The 16,902-nt window shown below is 36.1% G+C and overlaps 1 non-coding gene and 1 pseudogene across 1 annotated transcript; one reads left to right on the top strand and one right to left on the bottom strand.

Moving 5' to 3' along the window:
• Positions 1-2,351: 2,351 nt before the first annotated feature.
• LOC128282070 (uncharacterized) lies at positions 2,352-10,633 on the bottom strand (annotated as a pseudogene).
• LOC128283011 (small nucleolar RNA R71) lies at positions 10,089-10,195 on the top strand. The gene has a single exon (XR_008273356.1). It is a non-coding gene; the product is annotated as a small nucleolar RNA R71 (small nucleolar RNA).
• Positions 10,634-16,902: the final 6,269 nt, after the last annotated feature.

Genomic DNA, 16,902 nt, shown 5'->3' with positions numbered 1-16,902 from the left:
AGATCCTAGCTTCGAGGTGATCTCGATAGCTATTCGCGAGTATTTCCTACCTCTAACTCTATGTGTCCCTTTAATCCTCTTCCAAGGTGTTTATATAAGCTTTAGAATGCTTCAAAACCCTCAAAAGTGCCCTCTTTTGAATAGAACTAAGCTTGGGCTCGGTAGAGACACGGCCATGTGCCACGCCTGTGGAAAGGTGCTTAGGCCATGTGCAATACTGAGTTGGTTCTTAGTCGACACGGCCATGACACATGGGCATGTGGTCTACCCGTGTGTCACACACGGGCGTGTGGATCACCCGTGTGGAAGTGCCCAGGTTGTGTGAAATACTAATTTAAGCCCAATTTGTCTATTTTTTGGCCCATTTCTTGCTCTTTTTGCTATCTTAGGCTCTCCTGAGTATAAAACATGAAATTAAAGGATTAGGAGCATCGAATTCACTTAAAACCAAGGAAAAATCATTCATAAATATGCCAAGCATGGGGTAAAAATATGTATATATTATAGTTTATCAAATATCCCCACACTTAAGCATTTGCTTGTCCTCAAGCAAAATCCTCAACTCACAATCAAAAGAAATTCTTCTCAACTTATAATTCTCATCAATACTATTTCAAAATACTCCACAAGCAGTCATACATTGAAAATTTAACTCAAAGAACATTAAGGTTTCAAATAGTCAAAGTTGAGCATTTTAATCATAAAATTATAGGCATCCCCCTTTATCTTAAGTAATTATCTTTAATTTCAAATTGACATTGGTTGACATCCTCACTGAAGGTTCACTCAAATCACTCAATGTGTTTAAGGTTTAACGATTAAGCACTCATTAGTCAAAGGCTTGCATGAAAATCAAATCTCCACCACTATAAATGAGATGATACACAAATCAAAAGGTCTTTGAAGGGTTGTAATGGGGCTTTGGGTTAAGGTGTGGATAAAGGCTGAAAAGGAAATGGTTAGAATCGAGATTAACTTGAAAAATTACCTAAGTGGAAAAATAACTAACATCAATTGAATAAACATAAGCTTCATCTCAGAATATGGAATTAAAAACTTAAGCTCAAAAACAAAGAATTACTACGAATATGTATGTAAGTATGTATTTTTTTTAAGAATAAGAATAATTACAAAAATAATAGAGAATTATATCATTCGAATGAAAGAAAATAGTTAGGCAATTAACCAATTCAAATCTCGACAAAAAGGGAATCAATAAAATGGGAAAAATTCTCAATGAATCAAAAAGTATGATAAAAGGGTTAAAATTTAAGGTAAACTAAAATAAATAGTTTGTTAAGCTCAAAGGGGTTCACTAAGGGTCAATTGTGTAGGTAGGCTTTTTATGAGGAAAAAATGGGTTAAAACCTAAGTGCCTTTATCATTTTAGTATATCAAATCAATGGTGTGGTATCGACATGTATAATCGATGCAAGTTCTAGAATAATAAATTAATATTGACACACTCATAATCAATAAAATCAGTGAACAATAAGGATATATGCTTTAAAAGGCTCAAAATCTAACAAAAATTATGGGTATTTGATATCAATATTGTAAATTCAAAACTTCAAGATAATACCTCAATTCAGGGAAAAAACCTAACAATTTTATTTCTCAAAAGCCAACTCATCATGCTTGATTCCTTAATTTCTTAAAGTTTAAACAATTAATGCACAATTACCTATGGTTTAGTTCAAAACATATTAATAATAATCATAGATCAATCAGAATTTGCTCTAATAATGATATGAGTAAATTATTTAAGAACAAGATAAGAATTCAAGGATTCTCTAATAATCACATAAATAACCTCCCCAGACTTAAGGTGTACATTGCCTTCAATGTACAGAGATAGATAATAGCAATATAAGTATAAGATTATAAGAGTGGGAGAGAATCGAAACTGCCCTGAATTTGGATGTAATCCTTGAAAGAGTAGAAACAGGTTTAGAAGCATTGAAAGCGATGTATATATGACATGTAGATAAAGGTGAAGGTGGTGGTAGAGGTTGGATTCCACAATGATAGTGCCCAGCGAAGAGGTTATCGTGGTGGTCGGTGTCGTGGTGGCTATGGTCGTGGTCAAGCAGGACATGGCAGTCCTAGATGATTGTATGTGTATGCCTTAGTAGTACCCATCAACTGAACCTTTTGAAACTGCGATACCATCGATAATATTCAAGGGATTTATATGTATATGGTTATTAGGGTTAGTAATAATAAAATAACTAGATAAAAAAAAACTCAAATTATACTAATAAAAGTCTTGTAAGTAATTGATAATGAAAGTGCAAAAGAAATGCCAAAATAAAAATAAAAAGAAAATAAAAAGAAAAGCAATTTAAAAATTAGATGGACTTAATAGTCCTCGTCGACAGCTGGATCGTGAAGTGGTGGTGCTGGAGGCGAGATGTGAAAATGTTGGCAGATTTGTTGTAGTGTCGCCTTGCTGCTGTTGAATCGCTGAGTGCAATACTGCTCAAACCGATAAAGGTGGTCAAAAAAGATATTGAAGCAGCCGCATGAACTAGTCGGTGGCTCGGTGGTGGTTGTGATAGTGGGTCCTCCTGAAATGCTGGGATATCGTCAGGAATATCCTCGGCGTCATTCTCATCGGTAGCTCGTGCAAGTTGGTACTGAGGAGGGTTGAACCCACGACGACGCTCAATCATCCGCATATGGAGCATATTTGGATGCCCTATGGGGACATCTAGCCATGAAAGTGAGCGATGAAGACTGGACCACTGTATTCAGGAGCCCGAAGTAGCGTACTAGATGAGTTACATATGGGCCTAGGCTGATGACTCCCTTCTGGTGTCGCTCAGTTTGATGGCGAAAGGCAAGGGCAATGAAGTAGGCGAGGTCAAAAATGTGCCCCTGCCTCATGCTCCATAGGAAGTATGCGTCATGAGTGTTCACTACACCAGTGCTCTCTCATCTCTCAGTTAAAGTGTGTGCCAAAAGAGCATGGAGATATCACAAAGCTGGACCTAACGATGATGCCTTGGAACAGCCGGGGTCATAGATGCCTGTAGCAGAAATCATGGCATTCCAACATGATGAAGGCGCATAGTGGATGTGGCGGTAGAGGCGAGGAAAGTTTTCAGCCTCTATGAACTCGTTCGTATATAGTCCCAAGAGGACACAAAATTCGTAGGTCGTCATGCTCCGCCATAACTGTTTGCATCTGAAATGTCGAGTATAGTTCCAAAGTGATCTCTAGGTACGTCGGCTCGATGATGTCAAAGAATCGGTCCCATAGAGCGATGGCTAAGAGGGCTCGAACCAAATCAACTAGATGGACCTGCTCTAGTGCGGTCCAATCAATGCAACAGCCCACACGTAGGGGTCGGGCCCGTAGTATCTGGAATAGTTCCTCCTAGGGTCCTGATGGAAATTGAAGGATTGGGTGCCGTATCTCATTGGTAGGACCCGAGGAGGATGTTGCTCCTTTTCACTTTTTAGAGGATGGGACAATAGTTTTTTTCTACTAGTATTTGTCATGGTGTACCTGAAAAGATAGAATAGTGATATGACTAAATTTGGAATACCAATCAACTACATCGTGGGATATGATATGTGGATAGGAGTAAATGTGTGAGAAAATAAATACTAATAAGAAAAAAGAGCAAAGTGTAGAATCAAGTCCTATATGTGCTATTACCCAAGCCATCAGTATACTAATTAAATTAGCCATAATAAAGGATTAGCAACTAGAGTAAACTAAACTAAATATTCAAAGCACCCAATAGTGAGTAAGGATGATCCTATAAGTAGCATAATGGAACAAAACATGGCAATGAATCCCAAACTAGTAAAATTAATAAGAATAATCAGCTAAACTAAATAAGACTCACATAATCAAGGGAAAATAAATGTAAATAAATAAATAAATAAATAAAGGATGAATAAAAGAGATAAATTTAAAATAAATAAAATAACAAAAGAAAATAAAAGTGAAATAAATTTAAAAAAAGAAAAGGATGATATAAGGTGTAACCGATGAGGGTCGGTGGTGGGTCGACTGGGGGAAATGAAGTGGCGCAACAGAGGAGGGGGCGGCGTCAGTGTGCGACGGTGTTTGGGCGGCAAAGGAAAAAGGGGAAAGTGGAGGGGAAGAGAAAAGGAAGAGAGGAGAAAAAAGAAAGAAAAGGAGAGAGAAAAAAAAGAAAAGAGAAAAAAAGGAGAAAGGAGAAAGGGGAAAGAAAAGAAAGAAAAAATGGAGAAGAAAAGGGTGGCTGGTTTGAGGAAGAAGGTGAATAATAAATGAAATAAATAAATAAAATTAGGGTTACGGGGATTAAAAGAGGGGCCACAGTCATGTAAGCCCCGTTTGGGGCCACACGGCCGTGGCCCATGCCCGTGTGGTAGTCTCTCTACCTGTGTTTTTCGTGATATAGTAGTCAGAATCACACACGGCTGCTTTGACACGCACGTGTCCCTAGGCCGTGTGGTGCGCATGGCCATGTCGCACAGCTATGTGCACGCTTGTTCGCTTCTCCCACGCCCTGTTAAATCCTCCATGCCTGTGTTCATGGCTTATGTTTATGGGTAAATGTTTCAAGTCAGTATCGCACACGGCTCAAGGACACACCCATGTGTTTTGGCCGTGTGACCTACACAACCGCATCGCACGGGTATGTAGTGCTACCTTCATTTCTCACACGCCCGTGTCCCATCCAACACGCCCGTGTCCATTAGTTAGGATTGTGCATGACCCTTAAGCACGGTCGTGGCTTTCACCTGTGTTCTATCCTGACTTCGTTTATTGTTTTGTTTTTTTGGGCAAGTCCTCACACGGCCGTACACACGCTCGTGTACCAAGCTGTGTGGTTCCCACGGCCGACTTACACGACCGTGGTCTTTATCATAGGTTGTGTGCTAAATTTTTGTGAAAATTTAGTTGCAGTTTTACCATGGTCTGGAACACGCCCATGGGTCTTAACTGTGGACTTCACACGGCCGTATCATACGGCCGTGGCTCCTTTGTTGCAGCCTATGTGCCTTTATTTTGGGAAAAATGTGAGTCCTGTTTCATCACAGCCTTGGCCACGCCCGTTGGTCTTGGCCGTGTTCAATACTGTCGATCATCTCATTAAAGTTCTCAAGGTTTACACGGTTCCAAGCATGCCCCTGTCTCCATCTCGTGGGTGTTACACGACCTAGGACATGCCCGTGTCTCCATTCTGTAGGTGTCACAGGGCCTAGGACATGCTCGTGGGTCCAGGCCGTGTTCGTCCCTGTCAAATGTCAAAATTACCTGCAGTTAAACTATAAATAGTTAAAGAAAAATTAAACTTTATTTAGTGAGGTTAGTGCTTGGGTTGCCTCCCAAGAAGCACTTATTTAGAGTCTAAGCTCGACTTTACCCTGTGACATATTTAGGCAGGTTCAAGGAGCTGAAGCTCCTCTCTATTATCCTTAAAGTCCTTACCATTATAAAGTTTAAGATGATGTCTATTTACCTTGAATGTGCCTTGTGACGGGTGATTTACCTTTACTGTGCCATATGAAAAGAAGTTTGGACTACGAAAGGACCTGACCATCGTGATTTAAGCTTCCCAGGAAAAAATTTGAGCCTCGAGTTATATTAAAAGACAAGATCTCCAACTTCAAATTGCTTATGTTGCCTTAAACGAGCGTCGTGGCGACGCTTTGTTGCTTTCTTGTATAGGCGTGAATTCTCATATGCATTAGTTTGCCACTCATCTAACTCGTTCAACTACATCAACCTGTTTTCACCTGTATGTTTGAGATCGAAGTTTAGAAACTTTATAGCCTAGAATGCCTTGTGTTCTAACTCAAACGGTAGATGACAACTTTTTCCATAAACAAGTCTGTAAGCGGATGTTCCTATGGGGGTTTTAAAAGCATTTCTATAAGCCCATAAAACATCATCTACTTTCATTGCCCAATCCTTCCTGTTGGATTCTACTGTCTTTTCTAGGATACGTTTAAGTTCTTGGTTTGTTACTTCAACTTGTCCACTAGTTTGAGGATGGTAAGGCGTAGCTGTTCTGTGGTGCACTCCGTATTTCTTAATGGTCTTATCAAATTGGGCATTACAAAAATGAGTACCCCTATCACTAATAATTGCTCTAGGTGTTCCAAATTGAAAGAAGAGTTTCTTAAGGAATCGTACTACCATTCTAGCATCATTCGTAGGTAAATCTTGGGCTTCCACCCATTTGGACATATAATCGACGGCTACTAAGATGTATTTATTCCCAAATGAACTAGAGAATGGACTCATAAAGCCGACACCCCAAACATCAAATATTTCACATGAAAGCATGTATGTTTGGGGGATTTCATAACACTTAGAGATATTACTTGTTCGTTGGCATTTATAGCAAGTGGCAACATACCTGTTGGTGTCTTTGAATAGTGTTGGCCAATAAAAACCTAATTCGAGTGTTTTATGTGCGGTCTTATTTCCACTGTAATGTCCCCCAATCGGTCCTGAGTGGTAATCCTCCAGGATCTTAAATGCTTCTGACCTTATAACGCATCTCCTAATGACTTGATCTACACATATACGAAAATGAAAAGGGTCTTCCCAAAAGTAGTTTTTCACATCAGTAAAGAATCGCTTCTTTTGCTGATGTGTCAACCCTATTGGGATAATGTTATCGGCTAAAAATTTGCAATGTCTGCAAACCAAGGTACTTCAGAATCAAATTTAGTAAAGAATTGTTCTTCAGGGAATGAATCATTTATTTCAACTTCATCTAGCTCTTTGGTACTTGAACTTTCAAGCCTGGAAAGATGATCAGTCGCGAGATTTTTAGCTCCTTTCTTATCCTGAATCTCCAAGTCAAATTCCTGCAATAATAGAATCCATCGAATGAGTCAAGGTTTTGCATCAATCTTAGTTAAAAGGTAGGGAAGAGCAGATGGTCAGTATAAACGAAATTCTAGACAATATTAGATATGATCTAAATTTATCGAATACAAAAACCACAGCTAGCAGCTCTTTTTCCGTGGTGGTGTAGTTTTCTTGTGCGGCTGCCAAAGTTTTGCTAGCATAGTAGAAGGTTGGAAATGCTTGTCTCTTCGCTGTCCCAAAACTGCGCCTACTGCAAAATCACTCGCATCGCACATTCGTTCGAAAGGTAAATTCCAATCAGGTGCGATTATAATTGGAGCATTAATCAATTTATCCTTTAAAGTATTAAACACTTCTGAACATTCCTGATCAAAATTAAAAGGCATATCCTTTTCTAGTAATTTAGTCAAAGGCTTAGCTATTTTAGAAAAGTCTTTAATAAATCTTCTATAAAACCCAGCATGTCCTAAAAAGCTTCTAATAGCCTTAACCAAACTAGGGGGAGGTAGTTTTTCAATTGTTTCAATTTTAGATTTATCAACCTCTATCCTTTTACTAGAAATTTTATGTCCTAATACAATACCTTCTTGAACCATAAAGTGACATTTTTCCCAGTTAAGTACAAGGTTTGTTTCCTCACATCTTGTTAGAACTCGTTCTAAATTTTTAAGGCAAAGATGGAAAGAGTTGCCAAATACTGAGAAGTCATCCATAAATACCTCCATGATGTCTTCTACAAGTTCATCAAAAATGGCCATCATGTAACGCTGAAAAGTAGTAGGAGCATTGCATAATCCAAAAGGTATTCTACGATAAGCAAACATACCGTATGGACATGTAAATGTCGCCTTTTCTTGATCTTCAAGAGCTATTGGGATTTGAAAATAACCAGAGAATCTGTCTAAAAAGTAGTAGTACATGTGCCCTAATAATCTTTCCAACATTTGGTCAATGAATGGCAGGGGGAAGTGATTTTCTTGTGCCATCATTCAACTTCCTATAGTCAATGCAAACTTTCCAACCTGCGACTGTCCTTGTTGGGATTAATTCATTCTTCTCATTGGCTACAACAGTCATGCCTCCTTTTTTAGGAACAACCTGCACTGGACTTACCCAAGAACTGTCAGAAATAGGATAAATAATTCTAGCATCTAGGAGTTTAATTACCTCAGCTTTAGAGTTTAATTACCTCAACTTTAACAACTTCTTTCATGTTGGGGTTCAGTCGTCTTTGAGCTTGCACACATGGCTTATATTCATCTTCCATTAAAATTTTGTGGGTGCAAAAAGAAGGGCTGACCCCTTTAATGTCAGAAATTTTCCAAGCTATAGCCTGTTTATGCTCTCTTAATACTTGGAGTAATTCCTCTTTCTCCTTAGGTTGCAAGTTAGAAGCAATAAGCACTGGTAATGTAGAATTATTTCCAAGGAATGCGTATTCTAAGTGATTTGGCAAATGTTTAAGCTCCAATTTAGGAGGTTTTTCAATAGAGGGTTTTTTCTTAAGTCCATTGTTTGCCTTAATACCCTCATATCCCGCTTGTCTTGGGAAGGGCTTGTTGAAATTTAGTTCAGCTTTTATCTTACCTATCTCAGAATCATCATCATCTAACTCCTCTCCTTGAGCAAGACACAGTTCCAATGTGTCCTTATGTATGATTTCCTGAAAAAAATCTTTAGTAGCATGATCAATAGAGTCAATAAAATAACATGAGTCATCCTGTTCCTTAGAAAATCTCATGGCATCATAAATTTTAAAATTAATCTCTTCGTCACCTACTCTAAGCACAAGTTTACCATCACCCACATCAATAACAGCCCAAGCAGTGGCTAAAAATGGACGACCTCAGATTAAAGGTACTTCAACATCTTCATCAATGTCAAGCACAACGGAATCAACAGGGAATATAAAATTATCTACTTTTACAAGTACGTCCTCTATAATACCCCTAGGATATTTAACAGATCTATCAGCTAGTTGAATACTCATCCTAGTGGGTTTAGGTTCCCCAAGACCAAGTAGTTTAAACATTTTATATGGCATCAGATTAATGCTAGCGCCTAAATCAGCTAGTGCCTTATCAACATTCAAACTACCAATTAAGCAAGGAATTGTAAAACTTCCTAGATTTTTCAGTTTGGTTGGCAGTTTATTTTGGAGTATGGCCGAGCACTCCTCGTTAAGTTCCACTAAAGATAAGTCTTCAAACTTCTTTTTATTTGTTAGAATCTCCTTTAAAAATTTTGCATATATAGGCATCTGCGATATAGCTTCAACAAAAGGTAAGTTAATATACAGTTGTTTAAAAAGTTCAAGAAATTTACCGAATTGTGCATCCATGCGGTCTTTCTTCAACTTTGCTAGATATGGGATTGGTGGTTTGTATTCCTTTGGCATTGGACTATCATTGTTTTTGGGTTTTCCTCTTCTCCTTCGGTTCTGTTAGCTTCTTGTAGTGGCTTTTTTTCAGATTCAGCTAACACTTTCCCACTCCTTAGTGTAACTGCTTTCACATGTTCTTTTGGATTGGGTTTAGTATTACAAGGTAGACTTCCTGATAGTCTCTCTGAAATCATCTTAGCCAACTATCCAATTTGATTCTTGAGCCCTTGGATCGATGCTTGCTAATTTTTAAGTGCAATTTCAGTGTTCTGAAAACAGATTCCCGTTAATGATATAAATTTTGTCATCATCTTCTCAAGGTTCGGCTTTTTCTCTTGCTGGTAAGGTTGTTGTTGGAAGCCTGGAGGGGGTGGTGGTCTTTGATTCCCTTGGCCTCCCCATGAGAAATTTGGGTGGTTTCTCCAACATACATTGTAAGTATTACTATAAGGATTATTTTGAGGTCGAGGATTATATTACCCATATAATTCATTTGTTCGTTTTCCATGTTGTGGCCATAGGGTGGGTATTCTGAATTGCTTGTTCCACCTCAACTTACATCACACTGCATTACTGGATGAACCTATGAAGAACCAAGTCAACCATCATTTTTTATATTTAAAAGTTCTACCTGATTAGAGAGCATAGTAACTGAATCGACGTTAAACATGCTGGCCACTTTCATCGACTTTGTCCTCATGACGTGCCACTGATAATTATTCAATGACATCTCTTCTATAAATTCATAGGCCTCTTTAGGAGTCTTATTATTAATAGTCCCACCAGCAGCTACGTCAATCATCTGTCTAATCGAAGTATTCAGGCCGTTGTGAAAAGTTTGAACCTGTAGCCAAAGTGGTAACCCAAAGTGGTAACCCATGGTGAGGGCACCTTCTCAATAGATCCTTGTATCTCTATCATGCATCATAGAGTGTTTATAAATCCATCTGCACAAAAGAAGAAATGTCATTCCTTAGTTTAGCTATTTTAGCCGATGGGAAATATTTAAGCAAAAACTTTTCAGTCATTTGTTCCTAAGTGGTAATTGATCCTCGTGATAACGAGTTCAACCACTGTTTAGCCTTATTCCTCAATGAAGAGGGAAATAACCGAAGGTGAATGGCATCATTAGAAACGCCATTGATCTTAAAGGTGCCGTAAAATTCTAGAAAGTTTGCTAAATGAGTGTTTGGATCCTCATCCTGCAAACCATCAAACTGAACAAACTGTTGTATCATTTGAATCGTGTTAGGTTTTAGTTCAAAATTATTTGCAGCAATAGCAAGTCTAACTATACTTGATTCAGCTCCTGTTAAACTGGGTTTAGCATAACCATACATAGTACGAGGAGCAGGATTCTGATTTACTGGGTCTGCAATAGCCACAGGAGGTAACTGATTATTTTGATTATCAGCCATCTCCTCAGTTGTGGTTTGAATATCATCTTCTTGTCCTTCCTCTATGTATCGTAGGCTTGGCCTTATTTCTCTTCGATTTTTGCAAGCTGTGCTTTCGATCTCACTATCAAAAAGTAGAGGTCTTGACAGGTTTCTTCTAGTCATAAACTATAAAAACCTGCCAAAAGTAAATAAAACAAAATTTAGTGATATAAACAAAATAAAAATTAAATTAAATTGCAATAAAATAAATGGCTAAAGTAATAAAAATTAAGCATTCCTAATATTTTAATCCCCGGCAACGGTGCCAAAAACTTGATGGTCGTGTAACTAACTATAAATTCGACTAAGGCAAATGCACCTATCAAATAGTAGTATAGTTCTGGTGAGACCAAAAATATCGTATCCATGAGGACTAAAAGTAATAGTAATTACTATCTTTTTATTATCTAGCTTAAGAATTAAAGTGTGTTTTTAAACTAAAGCTAATTATCTAATTAACTAAGATTACGACAAAGATGAAGTTTGGAAAATACTTTAGGAAAAACCGATGGAGAAGACAATACCCAAGGAAGAATCCATCTAAACTTCACTTATTACCTTTGACTTAGATGATTTATTCACTTGACTTATTCCGTAGAAATCCCTAATTTATGTTATTATCCCATTCGAGACTAAAAACAACTGATTCTAGGTTGATTAATTGAAATCTCTTTCTAATTAAAACCCCTATTGTCGCATGAACTCAATCTATGGATTCCTTTATTAGATTTGACTCTAATCCAGAAGATTTATGTCGCCCTATCTCTAAGAGTGCATTCAACTCTGCTTAATTATGGATGATCTACTCTTAAATAGGGACTTTTTCTCCACTAATTAAGCACATCAAAACCTTAATTAATACCCTGGAATATTAAAACATGAATTTAGAACTCAGAATTAAGAATAAGAATAAGTCTTTATCATATAAATCAAATAGTAATAAAATTCGTCATAGGGTTCATCTCCCTTAGGTATTTAGGGAGTTTAGTTCATAATAATAATGGAAAATATCTCAAAGTTTGGAAAACAAAAAAAACATAAAGAAAACCCAAAGAGCTTTTAGAAAATTGGATGGAAATCTTCAGTCTTGAGGTAGATCCTGGCTCCGAGGTGATTCCGATGGCTATTCGCGAGAATTTTCTGCCTCCAACTCTATGTTTCCCTTTAATCCTCTTCTAGGGTGTTTATATATGCCTTAAAATGCTTTAAAACCCTCAAAAGTGCCCTTTTTTGAATAGAACTAGGCTTGGGCTCGGTAAGGACACGGCTGTGTGCCAGGCCCGTATAAAGATGCTTAGGCTGTGTGCAATACTGAGTTGGTTCTTAGTCGACACGGCTATGACACGCGGGCATGTGGTCTACCCGTGTGTCACACACGGGCGTGTGGATCACTCATGTCGAAGTGCCCAGGCCGTGTGGAATACATATTTAAGCCCAATTTGTCTATTTTTTGGCCCGTTTCTTGCTCTTTTTGCTATCCTAAGCTCTCCTGAGTATAAAACATAAAATTAAAGGATTAGGAGCATCGAATTCACTTAAAATCAAGGAAAAATCATTCATAAATATGCCAGGCATGGGGTAAAAATATGTATATATTACGGTTTATCATAAAGCCATGTGAAAATGGCTTTACTTTAAAGTTTGGTTTTGATTATGTTTTATCATAGTCTAAACTATTTTGTGATGATGCTATGTGTTGTGAATGCATGGCATTGGTGATATATGATGTATATTTTGGAAATGGTTGAGTAGTGACATATGTTTGAGCATGGAAATTAATTAATGAGTTGGATGAGGTAAGAATAGATTGGCCGTAAAATATATATGCATATATCCTTAGGTATGTTTGGTTGTTTTAAATGTGATTCATATTAAAATAAAATATGTATGAAAATTCGGTTGACATGCGATTAAGGTATTAATATGTGATATAGCATTAATATTTATTTGGTTATATTCAAACCTGAGATAAGTTTTTTTGGTATGATTATTACACAGCATGTATGAGATGTGTTTTGAATAGGATTTAAAGAATAATCGGCTATGTTTCAGGGTGGTTAGGGTTGATATTAGGATATGTGTTATTTGCTATGTTTGGTACTTGGGAATAGTAAACAAGTTTCAACCTAGTACCGAAATGTAACAATCATCATAAGCATGTATGTATTTGAATGGGTTTTAATTGTTTAAATTTGGTTGTGATAGTTATATAACGAATGGATCAAATAATTATAATTTGTATATGTTGTTAGGATCTATTAAATTACATTACATTATGGTTCGGCAAATGTGATTAAAGTAGGCAAATTTTAGCAAGTTTGTATTCGGTCTTGGCTTGTTAAATGTTATTATTATATTATATAATATGTATATTAGATTTGTAAAAATGATTGAGTTAAGAGATTTGTAAAAATGATTGAGTTAAGTTGAAAGTGAGTAATTGTTTAATTAAACTTGCATTCGGCTAAATGCACTGAATAATGACCAAATTAATAGCAATTTGTGCAATGGTAAATCATGGAAATAATATGTAATTTTATGTGAAGTATAAGTGTTAAACCTGTTATTAAATGAATGCCGAAAATGATATGACTTTATTTAAATAATTTTATGTAATAGATTTTGTCTATTCCATTTGTGTATAGAATTCAACATACGATTAAAGTGTAATAAAGTTTGAATGTCTGCATATATTATAAGTTGAATTAAAAGTATATTCAGTTATGTGATATTAGTAAACGAATCAACTATTGATGTTAATAAATAATTGTTCTTAAAAGTTTATGCAAGTGTACGCATGTGAATGTTTGGCTTTGTGTTTTGATTGGTATTACCTCATAACCGTAATCCGAAGACGGATACAGGTTAGGGTGTTACATAAACTGGGATCCCCAACATGAATCTTCAACAGTATACTAAGTACTCATAAGGTATAATGGATAGGTGATTGTCGACGCAATAAAATTTAGTGTATATCTTACCAAATGCCACTCTTTTAATTAATTTGAGACTTAACCATGCACATTAACCTCACCTTTCAATGATGGAAATATGGCATTATTAAGAACAAGTGGACTAAATTCCTTTATTCCTTACTCAACTTCCACTAAAATGCTTATTAGCTCAAACTGTCACTACACCTTCTAGTGTTAGTGATTGCAATAACACTTTCGTGTTTAGAACATTCAAACCCCCAAGATTAAATAATAAAAATAAGATCTAATAAGATAACATTTAACAAAGCATTCATTGTACTTCTACATAGAAAACATAGAGTAATCACCAGCATTTTCAAAGAAATGAGAAAGAATCGAATACAGAATACTATTCCTAGGCTACTCGATTGAATCTCTCAGTTTCCCCTTATTGTGACTTAGATCTCCTTGTCAGGAGTGGATCTGCATCAGTCTTCAAGTTGGCTCACCCAAAGGAGGCTCAAGCTGCCATGGTGGCAAGCTTCAAAATAGGGTAAGAGAATGGTGGTCTAGCAAAAAATCCTCCCTTCATTCTTCTCACGTTATCCTTTCATGTTTTCCTCAACAATACAGATTCCTTCCCTCAGGATTCTTCTATCCTTGTCTGTACAAGGTAGTTACACCTGACTAGATAGCTCACACATGGTTGGCTCTAATCAGACAACTGTCAACTATGGCAACAATTCTGGACGCAATCTGGAATTAACTCATGCAGTGACATTTAGTGCAGAAAGATAGCAAAATTAAAGATAAAATAAGCTAAGATTCACTGAGTTATAAAATGAAATTTACTAAACTAAACATGCTAAAATGTATGCTAAGGGAAACTAAATGGGAACAAATTAACCAATAAGTAGGGAGAAAACATATGTAGTTATCATATCCACAGAATTGTGAAAAGAATTTATTTATGAATGCAATTAAAACACTTTGGTGAAGGAAAAATATTATGATTTTAAGGAAGTGATTTAAAACTAAAATTAATGAAGTAAAATAAAATAACAATAAAAATAAAAGTTTTAATACATAATTTTAAAAAGGATTTTAATCAAGATGACATAATTATGTTAGATTAATTACATTTCTTAACTTAGAAATATTAAACTCATGTTCATGTTGTTACGAAAAATTCATGGAAACTAGTTAATTTTCTAACTATTTCTTATACATACTTAGTAAATTAACTAATCTTTTGAACATTTTCCAATGCCAATCAAGCAATTAATCAATCTTCATAAGCACATAAAATATTAAGTGAGGTAACAATGTATTCCTACCTTGAAACAGTTTAATCACAATAATCTTGCAAGTTATGCAAGGCCAATGTATTGTCTAATCTTGTAAGCTAATTTAACCCTTGGCTACCTTAGAAGATTAAACATGCACTAATTAAGTATTATGTCAATTATTTACAATTTCAACACGTTTAAATAATTAATTCATTAGTCTTCTTACAATTATAATGCAAGAATAACTTAGTCATGATTTTACTTAATCAAGTATTTTAACAAGACTTAAAACAACACAAACATAATTTTAATAACTCAAGTGGATAAAATGCAATCAAACTAACACAAATTAAATTTAAGCCATATTAATTAAATTAAACATATCAACATAACAAGTATTTATAGACATATTCATAACAACAACAATTAAATTTAAAGGATAAGGAACAAGAATCAAATTTGGTGTTTCTCCTAGGTTGAACTAGATCCGCTCCTTCTTCTCCCTTCTTCTTGTTGAACCGAGGCTTCCACAAACACTTGAATACTGCTTCAAATAGTGGTTGAAGGACTCTTTTCCAAGAGGTGAAATTGGCAAGGGAATGGGAAGGAAAATGAAGAACAAAGGAAGGGTTTTGAAGAGAGAAAGTGAGAGAGAAGTGAAAAGATGAGAGGTTTTTATGAGTGTTTGAAATGAGCAGCCAATGAGATATTTATAGGTTGAGATGGCTGGTAAAAATAGCAACAATCAGTAGCCATAGACTCCCTCCATGGCCAGACACACATGTGGCAAGTTTGAAGGTTTCAAACTTGCTATTTTAAAGTAGGGGCTAATTTAGGAAGGTTTGAATAGTGAAGGGGTTTGAATTCAAATTCAAGGAATTTTCAAGGGCTGTTTTGCAATCCAAATAATCAGCAAAAAAAGCTGATTGGGTCAGCATGTGGGACGGTTTCGGGCAGCCAGTGCTTGGTTAGATCAGTTCAGCTCAATTGGGTTTAACCCAAAATAATTTAGATTAAAATTAAAATTAATTACATTATGAATTAATATTCATAATTTGGACCATATTAGGCATAAAAATTAATTTACCTCGATGCTTCAAAATCGCTTCTCGGTTTTGTGCTTCAAACAATGTCTGCCGAGCTAATTTTTGCCCTTCGTGCGAATCATGTCAAAATAAATTAAAATTAATCAAAATTAATTATAAAACTAACTAAAATTCAACATGTTAATAATTTAAATACAATTTAATTATTTTATATTTATTATATATTTTTCGACAAGAATTTCTACAAAATTGCATGAATTTGAGTTAAAAAGGGCATGAAAAAGTGTGTATATTTCCGTGTTTGAAGTTGCCTTTAACCCCTACCAAGAAAGATTTGGTTTGAGTCGTCATTGATTGATTGAACAAGTACACTCACTTCATACCTATCTGAATAGATTACTCCCTACAGAAGTTAGCTAAACTGTATATTGCTGAAATTGTGAGACTACACGAAATTTCAGTCTCAATTATCACTGATAGAGATTCGCGATTCACATTTTGAATATGGAAGAAACTTTGTGAGGCCTTAGGCACCTGACTTAATTCCAGCATCACATTCCACCCTCAAACCAGTGGACAGTCTGAGCGAGTTATTCAAATCTTAGAGAATATGCTCTGGGGTTGTGTAATAGACATCTGGGGTAGTTGGGAAGATTATCTACTATTGGTTGAGTTTGCATACAATAATAGCTTCCAGCCTAGTATTCAGATGGCACCCTAAGAAGTCTTGTATGGTCGTAGGTGTCGTACTCTTCTATGTTGGACAAAATTAAGTGAACGCTAGATATTGGGTCTTGAGCTGGTTTCTAAAACTGAGAGCACTGTGAAAGTGATTCGTGAGCGTCTAAAAGTCACGTCTGACTGATAGAAGTCTTGTGCTGATTTAAAAAGAAAAGTTATTGAGATTTTTATAGGTGATCAGGTGTTTCTGAAGGTATCACCGTGGAAAAAGGTTCTCTTATTTCGACGCAAGGGCAAGCTGAGCCCGAGGTTTATTA

The sequence above is a fragment of the Gossypium arboreum genome, chromosome 10 (genome assembly GCF_025698485.1).
Source record: "Gossypium arboreum isolate Shixiya-1 chromosome 10, ASM2569848v2, whole genome shotgun sequence".
Taxonomy (NCBI): domain Eukaryota; kingdom Viridiplantae; phylum Streptophyta; class Magnoliopsida; order Malvales; family Malvaceae; genus Gossypium; species Gossypium arboreum.
Note: the sequence above shows the minus strand (reverse complement) of the source record. Positions and strands in the feature narration are given on the sequence as shown.